This window comes from Sorex araneus, chromosome 8 (assembly GCF_027595985.1).
Source record: "Sorex araneus isolate mSorAra2 chromosome 8, mSorAra2.pri, whole genome shotgun sequence".
Lineage (NCBI taxonomy): Eukaryota > Metazoa > Chordata > Mammalia > Eulipotyphla > Soricidae > Sorex > Sorex araneus.
Window position 1 is genome coordinate 4,483,842 of NC_073309.1, and position 17,888 is coordinate 4,501,729.

Consider the following 17,888-nt stretch of genomic DNA (forward strand, 5'->3'; position numbering starts at 1 on the left):
CGTGGCCTCCTGGCTGAAAACTCTGGGGCATCTTCTGGAGTGGGCTGGGCTGGGTCCCTGCCCTGCTGAAGCCACGCCAAGGGCTCAATTGTGCCACTTCACTAAGAATCTCTGTAGCGACACCCAACCTCAAAACCTTTCAGGTGCTCCTGTGTCCAGGCTGAGAGCTCTGGCGTCTTCTTGTTGTAGGGGCAATAAGCGTCCCTGCAACCCCACTTCTTTCTGGAAGCCCCCACAGCACACCCACCTTCCACAGCCACCGCCACATCGGCTGTGGTTCAGACTATGGATCCTAAAGCCTGTGGACCACACGGCCTCTGCTGCCGTGTAGGTGACACCTTTGAAACCCACAATACTGAAATTTCAGGGGGAGCACACCTAATTCCCATCTAATTTGATGGGAAAGTAACATAGAAGCCAACTAGCTTCAACAAGCAAAGCCAATAACACAGAAGACGCTACTAGCAGCGAACAGCTTAGCAAACCCTCAGACAAGGACTTACTTGATGAGATATAACAATTTTCACTAATGTTCTTTTACTGAAGTGTTTTTCATGATGCCCTTAGCCATCTAGTTGTAACAATATATATAATAATATAAAATAAATTATTATGTTTCTGCTAGGGGGCAGGTGTGGGGTGTGGGTGGAAAATGTGGAACGTGGTGCAGGGAAGGTCATCTGGGGGTGGGATTGGTAACTGGAACATCGAAAACTCTCAACAACCATATTATGAACAACTTTGTAAAACAATGGAACAATGGTGTTTAAACAAAGTATTTTATTTTATTAAAAAAAAACTTCTAAGGGGCTGGAGTGGTAGTACAGCAGGTAGGACCGAGGTTCCATTCCCAGCATCCCATATGAGATCCCCCAAGCACCACCAGGAGTAATTACTGAGTGCATGAGCCAGGAGTAACCCCTGTGCATCACCGGGTGTGACCCAAAAAGAAAAAAAAAACCTTCAAAAAAATTGAACAGGTAACAGACTTGGAGAAAATAGCACTCCTGTTTATAAAAACATAACCCTCACAACGGCCAACATCCAGAGACTATAAAACCAAGCTCCCAGAAGTGCACGGCTGTGCAGCGGCCCCTGACATCTGATAGCCTAGTTCTCCCTCTTGGAGAACCTGGCAAGCTACTGAGAGTTTACTGCCCGCACAGGGGAAGAGTCTGGCAAGCCCTCCGTGACGTATTCATATGCCAAAACCAGTAACAATGATGGGTCTCATTCCCCTGACCCTGAAGAGCCTCTAATGTGGCACCACTGGGAAGAACGAGTAAAGGGAGGCGGCTAAAATCTCAGGGCTAGAATGAATGGAGACGTTACAGGGCCTGCTAGAGCAAAGCAAATTGATGATCAACGGGATGACAGTGATACAGTGACACAGTGAACCCTCACAACGCAATATTGAAAATATAAATGACAAAGATGAAAACAAAATGAATATGGGTGGAGTGATAAGACAGTGAGCAGGCACGTGCCTTGCACATGGCTGACCTGGGTTTGATCCCCAACACCCCTCTACCTCTATAAGCCCTATCAGGGGTGTAGCCCCAAAAACAAAACAAATGAATAGAAGATTTACATATGAACTTGGAAACAAAAATATCAAGTGGTACATAAGTATGCACCAAAACAAAGTTTCGACATTAGTCTCTAGAACAATATGAGACAAAACCAGAGATAGTCTAACCCCCTCAGATGACTAATATGAAAGATACTAATAATACCAAACATTGGTGCTGACCTACTTGCAGTACAAAATAGTAGAATCATTTTGAAAATCAGCCTAGCAATATCATAAAAGAAAACATACCTACCCCAGGAACCAGTGATACCAGTTTTAAATGTTTACTTGAAAAAATGAAAGCACACACACACACACACACACACAAATCTATGTCATCATCTTGACAGATTTAGAGAAGAATTTTTGATAAAGGCCCTTTTCCATGTATGATTTTTAAACTGATGTGGCCCCATGATAAAGCACTTAAGGCGTGTGTGAAACTCTGGGTTCACAGGAAGAAGAAATCGAAAGAAAAGACGGCAAATATAAAAGACGTGTTTAAAAATGACTCAGGTAATTTTCTTAAAGTTATGAAGCTTCTTTTAAAACCTAATACCAAAATGTCTTTTAAAAAACAGGTAATTTTCTTAAAGTTATGAAGGTTCTTTTATAAACCTAATACCAAAATGTCTTTTAAAAAAATTAAAGCATACATATTTATAAAGCATTTGTACAGAAATATTTATAAAAACTTCATTAATAGTATGTAACTATAAAGAGACCCAGATGTCTGTATAAAGGAAATGGATAAACAATTTGTAACAGACCTAAAGATGGAAAAAGAGTAATGAATGAACACACCCTACCTTGTGGACAGACCTCAGGAACCTTGAATGAACAGAAAAGCCAGAGGCAAATGACTCCATGACTCCATTTAATCAAAGTTTTCAAACACATAAGCTGTGTTTCTGCTTTACAATAATAATAATAATAATGTTTTAAAATTTCTTATCTCCTACCACAAAATGCAAATGCAAAACCTTTAGATGAGAGTTGTATGCATGTCATACACACACACACACACACACACACACACACACCACAACCTTCCGACAGATGATACCAACCCTGACTTAGCCTTCTCCTTCACTGAGGTGCAGAAATTGGATTTTGCCCCCCTCCCTGCTCGTACAGAATCCTATGTACTCAAGAATGCAAACTGTAAATCAATACCCACGTCTTAAAGGTGACATTTCAACAACTGTACATCCTGGAGCCTTTCAGGATCTCAGGATCATTTTGTTCCTGTCAAATGTCTAACTTGGTAAATAATTTATAAGCATCTAACTAACACCACATCTTGCAATGTCGGATGACCCTTCTTCCTCTCCCGTGTTCATTTCAATAAGCCTGTCCTCATTCACAAAAGATTGACGACCTACTCAGTGTGCCGGTGCCGTGTCTGCAGTGTGAATACAGCAGTGGAGAGGACAATCGTGGCCTGAGACTGCGACTCTCACAGCGGGGAGGGAACTGGACATAGAATTACGTTGCACCAAGAGCTGCTCAATTTCAATAGTAATGATGACTTTTGGCAAAGTTGTGTGGTGTAGGTTTCCTAAAGATGCATTTAGCAAGGAGCCCTGATCTTGTCTTCAAGGAGAGGAGTGAGAGTAGATTAACAAGTGCCTTCTGGAAGCTTTGAAAATGGGGAGTAGGAACATGCTAATATTTCAGGGGTGGCGGAAGCACTGCATCAATAGTCCATAAAGAAACATAAGGCCTTCGTAAGATTAAAAAGAGAAAGATTGTCGTTGGAGAAAGTAGAGAGTAAGAACTGGAGAAGCTGCTTAAGTCTAAATTAAGTATAACTGTCAAGAAGTTTCATTTTATTGACAAAATAAGTGGGAAGATATTGTAGAGATTTGAACTTTGGGTGGATATTTGGCTTCAGTATGGAGAAAGATTGGGGAGTCCGGAGAATATTGCTATGTGGAACCCAGCTTACGGCTAGCACGTTTACCTCACAGATAAACGCCCCTGATAATTCCTAGTGAGAGCTATACTCCGAGTTCTGCAGACCACAGAGAGAGCTTGGTAGGGAAGTGTCTACTTCCAGCCCAACTGGGAACGCTCTCTACTGGAAGGAGACAGTCAGATTTGGCGATGGGAAACGTTAAGACCCGAGGCTGACCCTTCATGTTTCCAACTAAAGACTTGAGACTCGTCTCAGAGGTGGGGGCCGGGGGGGGCTCAGCCCCCCCCTAAAATGCCAAGGCATGATCATGAAGTTTCAGCAGAATTCTTCATGTCTGGAGAGGGACTCAGTTGTCTGTGGGTGTAGCTGGAGAGAAATTTCCCCCTTCTAGGCTGTAACTGAAGTGATCTTCTATTTTCAAGGGAAAGAACTTCAGTGTTTTACAACTCGGACAGTGGAGACTGCCATTTCCCTTCCATTGGTCTTCTCTTTGGTCAGGAGCTGCTCCTCTTTTCCTCCTGGTCCACCTCCGGAGAGATGCATGGCTCGCTTTCCCGCAGGGATGCCATGAGGGATGCTCTCCATGTTCTCTGATTTCTCTACCATGGAAAAACTCCCTCAAAATTGTGGTGAGGCAACAAACTTCCAAGGAAATAAGAAAAAACAGTATGGGGGGGCGGGCAGGGGGCATAAAGCAATATGGGGCACTTGAGTTAAGCCCTTAAAGGGTTTTCATTCCATTTCCACGATTTACTGTTTGGATGACCACAGATACGTTAAATCACTGTGCTGAGCTTTAGTTTCTTTATGGATGGAACTGTCTTAATTTATCTGGACAATAAAATGAGAGGTCTACCCCTATAGTAAGTCCCTCGTAGGACCCCCACCAATAAGCTGAGTTTCACAATGACTTTCTCCATTTAAAAAAGGCTCTTCTTTTTTATTCCCAAGTCCAGCTATATAATTTTAGAAATCCATAACAGATCCTCTTGCTTCAAATGAGAAAAAGGCAGAAACTTAAAAGAAAAGGGAGGACAGAAGGTTGAGGAAGGTACTGAACCAAAGCAAGAGACAACCCCCAACAATAACAGGGGATTTGCCATAATCGTTTCTGAAGCTCTCTCTTGAGTAATGGGAAGCTCTGGCACAATGGCCAACTGTGAACTTAACAAACAGAATGATTGTTTTGGTCTGCGGTAGGTCAGAAAACAACAGTAGATCAGAAGGCCATGGAAGAGATTAAATTGGGTAAATCTGTCAACCTCTCTGACAAGTGCGGGCTAACCAGCCTTGAAAGAAACTGCCACTGGTCTCCAAGAACCGCCACACACACACACACACACAGACAGACACCAATGGAAGTTCACAGGTTTCAGTAGTTGAGCGTGAAGACAATGAGGTTTCCCAATATTTTACACAGAATCTCCTCTGGGTTCCGCTAAAATGAGGAACGACTTTTCTTACTGAGGCGACTAGAGCAGATCGGGTCAGGCATAATTATGTTGCAGTGAACTGGCGTAGGCCAAGACCTAAGCCAGACTTTTAGCTTAGATCCAACATATTCCGAAGAAAGAACAATAGCGCTCGTTAACTAGGGCGCATGAGAGTTTCGCTCTTATTTCCTTCCTCTGGTGTTTCTGCATACATTCGAGATGCCTGAATTCCACAAGGCTCGTTAATGGTGACAAGCACAGATGAGACCTCCAGGAGGTCTGCATATCTGTCTCTTGAGAGTGAGGAAGAAAGCTCTGTAACTGAGTGGGTCACCCTCCCACCACCCCATGATCGCAAGAGGAGGAAATGTCATCGAAAAGCAAGACCAAAAACAGGAGTGAAACCCCCCACTGAGTAATCTAAAGAAGGGGCCCTGTTAGTAAGGCCTAAATGACAATGATCATGACAGCCAGGCTGGTGGTCACCAAGCACACAGGAAGCGTTGCTACCATGAGAGCTTTGCATGCGCTTTCTTCCATAATTCTCCACAGATCCCAAGTCTTGTCGCCATTTCACACATGCACATCAAACAACTGAGGTGGAGAAGGATGAACTGCTTTGTCCCTGGGCATGCCCCTGGGAAGTCATGGGAAGTGACTTCCCATCACTAAGGCCCTTGAAGCACTGCATGGGCTGAGTTTCAGCATGGACCGTGTGATCTAGTTCTACGCCTGGCATTTGTTCCCGGAAGTATTATTCCTACACAGTGATCATTGTGGGTGGCAAGGGGGTGGAGGACCAGAGCACAGAGATGGGTGCAAATCAGTGAGTCTCCCCAGAAAAGTCAGAGAGAAGTGTGGCGATAGAGAAATACACCACTGACCAAGGATGTGGTTGGAGCCCAAGAGGAGAGAGAACAAAATCAAGGGCACAGAGGTGTAAGTGAGGGGCCTATGGGGAGCCAACCAATAGCTGGTGAGGTGGAGAGTACTGGGAGATGAGGGTGGTGGCCAGGAAATGGGAGATAGACCAAGTGAGGTCAGGCAGGATCGTGTGACATCAGCTATGGAACTTAGCCATATATCCCCTGCACATACCAGAGTTAAGTGATAAGTGATGCTGCTAGAGAGGACACCTCAATTTCTCTTTTTCTTACTTTTATCTTTTTAATTGGGTCACAGTGAGACCCTCTCACTATCACCTCTCCCCCAGCCTGCCTTTATGGTTCTATGGCAAGGACTTTCTCTCCCTCCCTCCCTCCTTCTCTCTCCCTTCCTCCCTGGCCACCCCCCCCTCTCTGTCTCTCTCTCTCTCTCTCTCTCTCTCTCTCTCTCTCTCTCTCTCTCTCTCTCTCTCTCTCTCTCTCTCTCTCTCTCTCTCTCTCTCTCTCGTCTGCAACACAGACACTGAGAAGTTATCATGTTTGTTCCTTTGCAGTTGGAAGCCTCCATTTCTAAGACAATCTTTCTAAAGTCTGAGTTAGTCTGGAGACAGGAAAGACTGGAGCAGGAGGGCTGGAGTGATAGTACAAGTAGGGCGTTTGCCTTACACGCGGCTGACCCAGGTTCTATCCCCAGCATTTGAGCACTGCCAGGAGTGATTCCTGAGTGCAAAGCCAGGGGTAACCTCTGAGAATCACCAGGTGTGACCCAAAAAGTAAAAAAAAAAAAATGGAGCAGGAAGTCAACTGGGGAAGTCCTGGTTTGAGAACTTGGACTGTGACCCTGGTAAGTCAAGAACTTGACCTACAATACTTGAGAGGTACATGGGGACTTGTTATATGTGGAGGGAGAAACACAGGCAGGAGCTCACTATGTCCTTGGCTATATAACTCTTGGGTCATGGGACAGTTATGAGGCTACTTCATGGTGAAATAGCCACCGGAGAGGGACACGTTGAGCTGACTGCAAGCACCTCCCCAGGCTCCGCTTCTTCCTGATCACTGTGTAAAGTCAGAACTTCATGGACTGAAATCTGTTTTTCTCTCTAGCTCTGGGGTTGCCCCACTAAGGACAGTCTATGTCAGGCCCCCTTATGGGTCCAGCTCCACAGGTATGCCACAAAGGACTCAGGGTCGTATGATCAGAGACTTCAGTCCTGTGGGGATTTTTTCCCAGTTTTTGGGGTGATCTATTGATGGTTGAGTCACTTCTCTCCAGTCGCAGAGATTTTACACTTTCAAAGAGGCTACTTGGGGTGAGGGGCTTGAACTACCATCAGTGGTGCTTAGGGGCCTGTCCCAGCACGGTGCTAGGGTCACTCCAGGCTCTGTGCTCAGGGCCCATGCAGGGCTAGGGATGGTTAAATTTTGGGTCAGCCCACATCAGCAAGTGTCTTACCCCTTGTCCCATCTCTCTTGTCCATTGCTCAGTTACTTTAATTCTGCATGAGACGTATTCTGCCTCTTTATGTATAACAACATGTAGATACCTTGTTTGGAGCTTGCCTACATTTCCCTACCCTTGAAATCCTCCGCCCTGATTAAAGAGAGGAGATGCCTCTTCCTCATGGCTCTTCTCACCACACTGGAGCCCCGGGCCTCCTCCTAGCATCCTGGGAACTACACTCCCAAGGCCTAGGAAACTGTGGGCCTCAGAGAAGCGAGGAAACTCTGGTTTGGACACTGATGAGGAATCAATGATCCCATTGATTGTCGGATTTATCAAGCAGTCTTAGTAACATCTCCATTTGTCCCAACCCTGAGATTTTAGAAGCCTCTCTTTACTCATCCTTCCCAACAATACCACATCGGAAGCTCTATCAGAGTCAGGGTAATGAGACCCAGCATTGTTACTGGTTTGGGCACAAGAATACACCATGGGGAATTTGCGAGGCTCTCCCATGTGGGCAGGAAACTCTCGGTAGCTTGCCAGGTTCTCCCAGAGGGAGAACTAGGTTATAAGATGTCACATGGCTGCTTTGTGGCCACGTGCTTCCGGGAACTTGGTTTTAAGTCTCTGGATGTTGGCCGTTGGTGGGATTACACGGCGCTGGCTGGGGGCAGCCTCTGGGTGTGACCACCTAGTACTGGAAAACAAGGAATCTGGGCAGAAAAGGCCCAGTCCTGATCTGAGCAGTCTTGGAGGTCTCAGCCCCGGGTCCCACAGACCTGGGCTCCTCTGCCGGTACCTTCATGCATGAGGCTCGTCTGAACGTGTGGAGAGGGGCCCTGAGCATGGCTGTGGCAAAGGCTCCGGAAGTCTTCGGCTGCAGGAGTGCTGCTTGGGGCGGGGAGGGAAGCTGGAGCCCGTCCCCTTCGAGGGGGCCCAGGGAAGACAGCCAGGCGCGTGGGCAAGAGGAATCAATGAAGCCCAGAGAATCCTGGCGCAAATGCAGAGCACAAGCTTGGGGAGAAAGCCAGCGCCTTCTGCCCTACCTGGTGCTCCATGGGCAAACACTGAGTGGCCAGTGGCCCTCTAAGGCAGCGTTCCCCACCCGTGGGCTCACTGGGCTGCTTCCCCTCTAGCCACTAACAACTCCAAGCAACCCTGTAGCAAAGATGCCGATGGCAGGGCACAATTGGGTTTAGACCTCCCACTCCTCCTTTTGTGATGCCACTAATATTAACTCGTGCATAGCTTTTCAAGATCATATTTGCTCCTTTGCTGATTGATAAGGCAGGAATTAGTTATTGCTGTTCCCGGATACTCAAAACACATGCCTCTCTGTGGGGGAACCCTCATCCCAGACCACGTGTACATTATAGCAATGATAAATATGTCTTTTGTATTAAGTTTTGCCTCTCCCATAAGGCTCCTGAAGGCACAAACCAAGTTTTCCTTTTCTTTACCATCTTGGTAGGGATCTAGTGCCTGAGGCTTATGCATACTTGACAATTGATACATATTTATGAAAAGAAATGGAATGAAATGATCTGGAATGAATAGATTCACTAAATGAGGCATGATTTGGAGTTCCAGCCATCTGCAAAAGAATGTGGATACTTAACAAGCATTTGAAGTATCTTTGATTCTTTAAAATGGTCTTGATAATAATCTGCTTTGGGTTCAGTAATAAGGAAGGCTTAAGAAATGAAAATGTATATAAAAGTCACAGTGAACCATGATCTGCTTCTGAGAATGGTAAAAGAGAAAGAGAATGACACCATGAAATGATGGAGAGGGCGTAGAGCACCCAGAACTCTCATACGTAGTTTGTGGGGACAGAAAATAGTCAAAACCACTTTGCAAAGTTTTCTAACCATTTATTTACAATTTAAACACGTAACTGCCTGAAAAGAGCAATTGTATTCCCAGAGATTTATCCAAGATAGATGAAAACATGAGTATACAAAAAGCCTTTTTTCTAGCAGCTTCACTAAAAAATAGAGAAATACACCATGATCCATGATGGAATACTCATATAATATCAAGCAAAAAGAAGAGATAGACCACATACACAATGAAGATGAATCTCAAAGATAATATGCTGAGTGAAAGAAGTCAGACACACAAGTACAAGCTATATAATTCCATTTCCATAAAAACTTTTGAATATACCTAACAAACGTAGGGTGACAGGAGCCAGATTAGAGACTGCACCTGGGGTGGGGAGCTGACAGGAAAGGGCACAAGGAAACTTTTGCTGGTGACAGAGACATTCTGGTCCCAAGTGGGGACAGTGAGAATACACAGATATGTCTCCTTGTTGCAAACGAGTTAACAGTAGAGAATTTCAAGTGCATGCAAATGCTTCTCAATTTCAGAAAAAATATCGTTTTGGGTATTTAACTTCTCAAGTCATAAGTAAACAAAATCCTGGAGTTGGAAGGAAGAAAGAGGCCTAGGGAATGGCCACTATTGAGTCCCCATATGGAAAAGGGGCATGTTGTAGAAGCCAAACCCAGTGGCCGCGACAGAGGGGGAATGGAAGCCCCTTAAGACCCTGGTGCCTCACATTAGCTCTGCACATTGTTTTATTTTTATCAGTTAGATTATCCTCACAAAAATAACAGGTTCGTCCAGATCGGCCTTTTATGGACTCTTGCTCACCCCCACTCTGCATCATGGCCCTCAGTCTGATAGGGGCTCACCAAGACCAATGAGCATCCCTGTCTCTCTACTCATGAAAGTGAGTCCATAGGTAGGTGGAAAGAAGGAATTGGAGTTGTGTTGTCACTGGATACAGGAGTCCCGGGTATTGTGCCATCTTAGGCTACCAGAGACACCCTATAAGAGACGAGCAGCTCTGAGGAAAGATGGAGAAAACGCTAGTCTCCAGACAGCAGGGACATTATTCTGGCACAAGATTCAGGAGGAGCCCAAGCCCCAGTGAGACAGGGGGAAAGCCACTGAGAGGGGGAAAGCCACAGAAAACGGGGGCCAGCAGGAGAACGCACCCATGACCTCCACCGCCTGTGCAAAGGGAACGGGCAGCGGGCTCTGTTCCAGGCAGACTCCCTCACTCCTCCTGGGCCCCCACTTCCCCGTGGCTGCTTCTTTGCCCTTTCTTTTAACCAGGAACCATGTGGGTGTCCGTGAGATTGGTGGGAGGATAACCAGGAGGAGTCTGCACGCCGGCCCTACTCCCTCCAAAGGCAGGAGAAGCCCACCTCTGAGCGCGGGGCACTCTTCAGAGACAGAAGCCTCCACGTCCTCATGAGCCTGGCAGGATGGGAGGTTCTCTGAAGGACCTGGAGACGTGGCTTGGAACAGAGCTGGGGCGTGTTCCGGTGCTGGCTGGCTTAGGGCCTTTGTCGGACTCGGGGTAGGGCTGCTACCCCGTCTCCGGTACTGGGATGAGTCTGTAGGTTCACGCCTTCTGAAACAACAGTCGTGGGCAGGAAGGCCATGTGCTTTCCCCGGGAGACTCTTGTCTGAGAGCAAAGCTAGCCTGCAGCCATGCAGAGCTGCCTGTGGCCGGGCAGGGGCGGGCGCGTATTCCGTAGTAGATGCTTTAAAAACTGTATACATATTGACAGAGGAGAGAACGAATAAACATTTGCTCTCTGGTATCTGTGGCACTTCATCTCACCGTATACTAGGGGAAGGGCCAACTGGATCCCTGGAGCTCAGGCTATCTATGTTTAAGGGCACGGTCACCCATTCTAGGCGCGGGCTGAGCACAAGGCCTCCGTGCCTTGGTGTACACACTTTTCATCTGGGGTAAATAATAAAGCTTCATTTAAATCACAGGCCCAGAGATCCTTAAGGAGCCCTTGAAAGAAACATACCATTGGCTCATAGGTACTTTTCTTAAGGAGAGAATGTTTGGTTTCAGCAAGTTCTTTAAGTAGGTCGGTGACTGCTCTTTTTTAAAAAAAGGAATAAAGAAGAAAGAAACCACCGCGACCTTAGAGCTGTTTGTAGAGCTGGAGATAATGTTTATCAACTGCCCAAGAGCGGGAGTCGAGCATGGCTGCTGTCTGCTCCCTGGTTTGGGTTGGAGCCTCCTGAATTTTGGGCCCGGCTGGCTGGCCCTCACGTGTCTGAGACTGGAAGCCTTCGCTTTGGAGCGGCCACTCTGGCCTCTGTCTTGTCATCTTGGGAAAATCCTCCCCTTTTTCTGGCCTTGGTTCCTTGGGTGGAACCCCCAGAACTCCAGACTCGGTGCTCACCTGCCCCTCTGATGTTAGGCCCCGCCCCTTCCTGGGTGGTCAGCTTCGGGCGTGGCTCAGAGCTTCATTCTCTCAAGGGCCTCTGCTTTCAGCCCCCAGGAATTCCTCCGCTGCTAAGTGGAAACCAGTGTCGCGGGAAACACGAGTAGGAGTCCGAAAAGGGGCTCTGTGCCCGGGTTTACACCCGGAGCCTCTGGGGCCTGGCCACTGGGCCTCTACTGCCCAGTAGTCTTGGCATCCGAGACACCGGGACGGGGGGAGAAGCCGAGTGCAGAGAGACAGATGCAGGTGGGGTCATGACCTCTCCTTTCTCTCAATCGCTCGATCAGCTGAAAAAAGAAGCTGAGCTAGAGACTCAACTCGGAGAGCAAACCACCAATTTGCATAGATTCAGCCGAAGGAGCCTCACTGGCCGGCGTCCAGGGGCTCTGGAGGCCTCGGGAGAGCAGAGCGCATCTCTGGAGAGCTCCAGATTAGGGCAGACTGTGAAACTCGCCCTGGGCATGGCGGGGGCAGAGTTAAGCACCTCTCCACTCCCCTTCCCAGTGATGTCAGAGGTTTGAAGTGGTCGTCCAGGGGAAATGCAGGAACACCCAAAGTCGCCCGTGGTTAGTGCATGTGTGGGTGCAGTACATCCGTAGGCCAGGCAGACTGTCTCAGGGGGGAGACAGAGTCCTCCAGGTGGGGGTTTTACTTAAATACTTGATTGTTCCCACATTAATCCCCAGGTTGTGCCATTCCCCCAAAGACAACTAAACCCACGGCCCAGGTAGCCCGTTCAAAGCATCTGAGCTCTGGCTTTGAAGCCATACAGCCTGGGCTGAACCCCGGTTCTTCTTTCAGCTCTGGGAATGTGGGCAATGCATGGTATCCTGGAGCCTCCACTCCCCCCACCTACCAAATGGGAACAGAATAGCTTGATCCCCGAGAGCTGTTGCATGGATCAAATAAGAATATATGCCCTAAACGTCCCTAAGGCCATGCCTGCACACTTCACTCAGTGTTGGCTTTTATACCGGTTCTATGGCTGGTTCTATTTCATTTTATGAAAAATGGCTTCTAAATGCTTGCACTCCGGATAACATTTCTGGTCTCACACTCTCTCAGGAATCTGGTCTTCCATTGCTGGGTCCTTTCGCAGCCGAGGCCTCTTCCACGGGGGTTTCGACCCAACCCTGACCAGGAGCAAGAGCCACATCCAGACTCACCCACGCAGCACCCACAGGACTCGCCTCCTTGTCCTGCAGCCCCTGCGTGTGGACCTCACTAGAGGAGAGCTCACAGCAGGGCAGCTGCCGTCCCTGGAACAAGAAAGCGGGAGAGAAATAGGTGCCCCGTGAAAGCCAGGGACATGAGAATCTTCTAAGAGGCATCCTGCCACTCTGCTGTAATCTTCTGTTCCTGAAGAGCCAGTCACTTGCTCAACCCAGGCAGGGATCGCCGAGGGGAACCTCAGAAGGATGCTCAGCCTATCACTAGAATGTTTATCCAGAGGATACCAGGTAAAGAAACAGGAATAGAGACTCTAGCGCCTCCAGTGAGTATATAGCCGACAGGGACTGCTCTCTGAGACTAACTCCCAAAGAATCTCTGGAATACGGAGCAAGTAAGAACTTCGTGTGGTCCCTTTATAACTCATCCAGCCCAAGCTCAGGTGAAGTCAGTGTGCGTGCTCTGATCTCCACTACCAACTCACCAAACTCCCTCCGCTTCTGTGCATTTCAAGAGAGAGGTTGGCATCCGGGAAAGGAAATCTGAGTTCAAGGACAGACCAGCAGAGACACAAAACCCTGGTTTGTAAGGGAGAGAAAAAACATAAAAGATGGGTGAGAAGAGAGAAACTAAGCAAGTACTTACATAAAAGAAGAAAATTCCTGGTATAAACACATCTGCTGGTGTGCTGGTGAGTCAGAATGGTCCATACAAAGCAGGAACAGCCTCTGACTCATACGAGGCAAGGAAGACTCGGGCTGAGGTAGCAAACAGGGACGTTTCCAAGCAAGAGGCGATGATCTTGTCTTACGCCAACAGTCAGACCAGACTAAAGTCAGACCTAGGGAGGGAGAAATTTCTGAACCGGGAGATGGTCACTAGAGCATTCCACAATAGGAGGAGACCCAGAAGGAAGCAGTTAAAGAGGTTAATACATCAAGGTCAGGTCCCTCCTGTGGAATGTGGGTCAGAAGTTCCAGTCATTAGCACCTTCTAGTACAATCGAAGGGGCGATGTCCGGCAAAAAGATTCCAATGGGAGATTCTTACTCTGACTCGATAAACTAGAGTCATCAGCCCCTTTCTGTGAGTCCCTGACTCCCTGGGTCTGGACCCGCTTCCAGTAGGAAAGGAAGGAGGGAACCCCACTGCTCACTATCTTTCACTGGATCGTGCCCCTACACAATGCATGTGCAGGCGCTTTCCAGCCAGCGAGCTTCTGGACAGTCGATCTCCTGGAGGAGGCAAGGGTCATGCCAAATCCTTCGCCACCTACATGGGCAAAGGACGTAATATCCTAAGAGGGAACCACCTTGTCCTGGAATCCATCTGTGGGACGCGGGTGGAAACTGGCCCACCTGCTGGCTTGGCTGCCTTAAGTCCCAACCTACTCAGGCTTGGTCACTCCCGAGGAAGTCCCAGAGGCTTGGACTCCATGTAGGGGACACACCCAGACGGACAGAGTTCCACATCCCAGAGAATGCCAGACACTGAATTCTCTGACCTTATAGTCCTTCCTATATTGGTGTTCTTTGTCCCGTCTTCAGTGACAATCACCTAGACTACCACCTGCCACCAATTGAGAAGCTTCCCAACCAATCCACTGACTTTTGGGGGGAGCTCCCAGGCTCGACCCTCAGAGTATGATTCTTCACTTTCTACGTGTTAGATGCCACTAAGCTGGACTGTGACTCTCTGCATCCACATCTTAGCTCCACTTCTCCCGTTTACTCAACTGGGACCATTTCTTGCTCACTTTCACTCCTCCCCACCCACCCACAACCCCCCCACCCATCATCTGCTTATTTTCAGTTTTTAAATTCATTTGTTCAATTGTCATCTACTCATTTCTTCAAGCTAATTTATTGAGCGCTTAAGACCCTGACATCCATGAACTTATGATCTGGTTGGCGAGGCAGATTACAGTCATACTTGGAGAGGATGCTTGCAGGAGGAACAATGCCCCCAAACACAATCAAACAATTAGGTTCAGATACAGTATACCCACCAGATTCCCCCAAAGCCCTGACCCACTGGAGTGCTAGAATTAAATAGAATCTCAGAGTATCTAACCTCCTAACGTGTCAAGTCAACCTGTACTTCTTAATATATAATGATTTGTATATAGTTATAATAGAAGCCATCAAAGATGTCCACATCCTAAACTCAGAACCTGTGACTATATTATCTTACAGGATAAAAGGGGCTTTGCAGGTGTAATTAATGGTCATTATGGGGAAATTATACCAGATTACCCAATAGACACAGTGCAGTCCTTGTAGGAGAAAGAGGCACATCAGACAGATGTGATCAAGGAGGCAGGGGTCAGAAGGACACAGGGCGACAAGGAATAAAGGCAGCCGCTAGAAATGGGGAAGGGCATAGATTCTCCCCGAAGTCCCCAGGACGAATGTCCCCCGTCCTCCCTTATTTCACGCCATATAGGCCAACTTCAAACGCCTCCTTCCAGATCTGCAAAATAATATACTTCTGTGATTCTTAAAAAAAAATTTATTAGAGAATCACTGTGATGTACAGTTACAAACTGATGAACTTTTGTGTTTGCATTTCACTCATGCAGTGATCATTTACCCATCCCTCCACCAGTGCCATTCTCCTCCGCCAATGGTCCCAGTATCCCTCTCACCACCCCCACCCCATCCCCCACCATCCCACCCTGCCTCTGTGGCAGGCCATTCCCTTTTGTTCCCTCTCCTTTTGGGTGTTGTAGTTTGCAATAGAGGTATTGAGTGGCCTTCATGTTCGGTCTATAGTCTACTTTCAGCTCACATCTTCCACCCCAAATGGGTCCTCCCGACATCCTCTACTTGGTGTTCCCTTCTCTATCTGAGCTGCCTTTCCCCCCAGCATGTGAGGCCAGTTTCCAAGCTGTGGGGCAGACCTTGGAAAGGTCTAAGTAGTAGAGACCTTATCTCTACTACTCTTGGGTGTTAGTCTCCCACTCTGTTATTTTATATTCCACAGATACTTCTGTGCTTTTAAACCACCAAATGTGTGATAAGTAGTTACTTATCACAAGAGGAAATCATTATAATTCCAAAATTATATTATTTAAATTTTAAAGGTGTGTTTACTTGGATAGGACAGGCCCTATTTTTAACCCTTAATAAATAAATCATCACTTAATCCTCAAGAATTCCTCACTGAGGGTAAATACTATTATTCATGTCTTCACTTCATTTTACGATGCGCTAATTCAAACACAGAGGATTGAAGCAACCTGCTTAACGGCACACAGAAATATGTGACAGAACTAGGACTTTTTTTCTTTTAATTTTGGGCCACAAGCCTGGTGATGTGCAGGGGTTATTCCTGGCTCTGCACCCAGGATTACTCCTGGCAGTTCTCAGGGGACTGTATGAGATGCTGGGGATCAAACCCACGTCGGTCATGTGCAGGGTGAGTGCGCTACCCACTGTACTATCAATCCGGCCCCAACAAGACTAGGATTGTCTGGTTTCAGTAGTGTTTGATATTGGCCTTTGGGACGCCAGGAAGACCCTTGCTATCAGCAAGCCCCAACCCTCAGTTCTGCTCTTTGGAGCTTTCAGTTGCCTTGTACTCTGACCCCTGCTGCTGGACCGACCCAGGCACAGGGCCCAGAAACATCAACCTCAATATGAAAATGTGGGGCTGGAGCGATAGCACAGCGGGGAGGGCATTTGCCTTGCACGCGGCCAACCCGGGTTCGATTCCCAGCATCCCATATGGTCCCCTGAGCACCGCCAGGGGTAATTCCTGAGTGCAGAGCCAGGAGTGACCCCTGTGCATTGCTGGGTATGACCCAAAAAGCAAAAAAATATATATATGAAAATGTATATTTGGTTGACCTTTCTAAGATCAAACACAGAAGCACAGAGACCATCCTTGTTCATTTGTTTTTATAAATAAACTATTGTGTGACTATTTTAAAGAGAAATGGAAAGTCACAAAGCATAAGGCTGTATAAAATGTGCAATTCGATGGTTCTCAGTATATTCTCCAGGCCTTGAAACTACCACCACTATATCCCGCCAAGGAAGCTGACTTCCGTAAGCCCTCACTGCCAGCTCCCCGCCAGCAGCCCGGAACCAGCACCCTTCCTTTCTCTCGGCTTTTGCAGTTGACACACCACATGTCAGTAGCACCACTCGAGAGGGGACCCCCTCGGCCGGGCTGCTTCAAGGGACCAACGTCCCCCAGGCTCAGACATGCACCGGGATCGAGAGGCCTCACTGCTCTCCTGGCTGAGGGGCACAACACTGTCGAACACAGACTCGCTTCCTCGCCAGTGGGTGGACCCTTCGGCGACCCCGACCCTTGGGCCACGATGAATAGCGCCACTGGGAGCATCTTCGCTGTCTGTGTGACGGTCATTAGCAGGGGCTTCCAGACAAGGCGGGGGTGCCTCGGAGGGCTCAGTCTGTGGCCCTACAGCCTGGTACCTCCCTCCCAGGGGATGGGCGCCAGGAGTCCTGGGCTCCCCCCCGGGGGGGGGGGCACTGCCACACTCTGTCCCAGACGGGAGGTGGGAAGAGGGTCTCGGAGTGTGCCGTGCCCACCTGGCTCCTCCCTCACCTGCTGGCGCATCTCCTCTGTAGCTCTAGGCTGTTGTACGGGACGTCATGGAAAGGTGGGCGAGAAAGCCTGGATAGATGCAAGGGAAATAACCCCGTGGCACCTGGTGCCAGGCTAAACACATGTCCTGGCCACTGCGGGGCATGGCGAATACTGAACACATCGGTAGAGGAGCGAAATGCCTGCTCTGTTGAATATGCCGTGATGCCGAGTTACGTAAGACCCGGGTTGGCCTGCCACCTTAGGGAGGAGGTGAGGAGGAAGGGCGCCACCTTCCCAGGACACCGACAGCTCCTCCGCGTCCACGCAGCACCAAGCCTGACTGCTTCCAGACCTGCGGGAGTCTGCACAGTGCTCAGGACTCGGAGAAGCAGCTCGGACATGCCCCCACTCGCCGAGGCGCACACACGCCCTGCCCCACGAAGGACATGGGGTCCAGGCTCACGGCTGACTGCAGACACATGATCACATCCACTTTCGTAACCCTTCGCATAAACGCTGTTTTCGTTCCAAATACGCTGGCAGGAATCAGAGAGCCCGTGGCCTCTCTCTGCCCCGACGCCAGTTAAAAATATTGCCTGCTTCTCCACTCACTCCCGTCTTAGCCCTGCACAT